We start from the raw sequence: 752 nt of genomic DNA on the forward strand, positions 1-752 counted from the left end.
CTTCCTGCCTTGGGAGAGCTTTGGGTTGCAGCGATCGCCGAGAGCCATGGGCAATGCCACCCTCTGCTCAAAGGCTGCTGAGCCCCCAGCAGATGCGTGGGGTCCGGACACCCCCCGGCGAAAGGCAGCGTTTGGGGGCGTGGGCCAGGGGCCAGCGCTGTGTGCTCGTTCCTGCGAGCAGCGCAAAAAAGACCCTGGAATCAACATGTTTACTGACAGGCTCCTGCTCCGTTGGCCTGGTTTTCTAAGGAAATGAAGCTTGTGCAATCACATTGTCTGGGGGTGTCTGTTCCTAATAACTTCTCGGTCCACCAGCCAATTCCAATCCAATCTGACGGAGGGGGAGAGGTCCCAAAACACTGTGTCCTCCCGGCAGTGCGCTGGGTGGCAAGCTGGGGCGCAGGTAGCTCGGACCAGGCAAGGAGCGGAAGCATCTCCTGTACAAAGGCAGAGAGAAGAGCAAGGAGGGCACAGCTGGCTGCCCGCGGGTGACCCGCAGCCCTGTTGGGAAGAGCACCTCGCCAGCAGTGGCCAGAGCTGGATGCGCACCATCAGCTCGGAGAGACGTGCGTGTCCGGAAGGACGCGAGCTCCAGCGACGCAGGGCCTGGCGCTGCCGGCAGTTAGCGCACGTCTGGGCAGGGGAGGACGGAGCCTGCAGTGAGCCATGGCTGCCAGAACGCGCGGAGCCGAGCGCTGAAAAGCCTCCAGCTCCCCGAGCGCTGGGGCCGAGGGATCCTGGGCTGGAAGGCG

Source organism: Egretta garzetta, unplaced genomic scaffold, assembly GCF_000687185.1.
Source record: "Egretta garzetta isolate BGI_Z169 unplaced genomic scaffold, ASM68718v1 scaffold452, whole genome shotgun sequence".
Classification (NCBI taxonomy): domain Eukaryota; kingdom Metazoa; phylum Chordata; class Aves; order Pelecaniformes; family Ardeidae; genus Egretta; species Egretta garzetta.